This window comes from Hevea brasiliensis, chromosome 4 (assembly GCF_030052815.1).
Source record: "Hevea brasiliensis isolate MT/VB/25A 57/8 chromosome 4, ASM3005281v1, whole genome shotgun sequence".
NCBI classification, from domain to species: Eukaryota; Viridiplantae; Streptophyta; class Magnoliopsida; order Malpighiales; family Euphorbiaceae; genus Hevea; species Hevea brasiliensis.
Window position 1 is genome coordinate 13,470,950 of NC_079496.1, and position 652 is coordinate 13,471,601.

The 652-nt window shown below is 42.3% G+C and overlaps 1 pseudogene; it reads left to right on the forward strand.

Moving 5' to 3' along the window:
* The first annotated feature begins 249 nt into the window (after positions 1 to 249).
* Positions 250 to 344, forward strand: LOC131179756 (small nucleolar RNA R71; annotated as a pseudogene).
* Positions 345 to 652: the final 308 nt, after the last annotated feature.

The following is a 652-nucleotide window of genomic DNA, read 5'->3' on the forward strand; positions in this document are numbered from 1 at the left end:
ACACTTTGTGAGCTGATCAAACTAAGCATTTATCATGCTTAGGGCATCCACTTCTAGGATCCCTGCTGTTCTCCTAGTGTTTCCTCTTTCATTTGACCACTCATAATTATGATATGCGACCCTTTCTAGAAGTTCAAGTGCTTGTCTCATTGTTTTCTCCATTAGGTCACCTTCTGTAGCTGAATCTACTATGCTCCTTATAGAGGATAGTAGCCCGTTATAGAAATCTGCACTAGGAGCTAATCTTCTATGCCATGGTGTAGACATTCCCTCAGTAAGTCTTTATATCTTTGCCATGCGTCATAGAGTGATTCACCTTCCTTCTGTCTAAAAGTGTTGAGTTTAACCCTCAACTTTGCAGTTTTTACCGGTCAGAAATACCTTGCCAGAAAAGCTTGTGAGAGGTCTTCCCAACTGGTGAATGTTCCAGCTGGTTGAGAAAGTAACCACTTCCTTGCTCTGTCTCTAAGGGAGAATGGAAATGCTCTGAGTCTTATAGCTTGATTGGATACTCCATTCATCTTGAATGTGTCACATAGGGCAAGAAAGCACTAGAGGTGGTAGTGCAGATCTTCTATTGGTGAACCTCCAAACTGGGTCTGTTGAATCATTTGGAGCGATGCGGGTTTTAGTTCGAAGTTGTTGGCTTCCA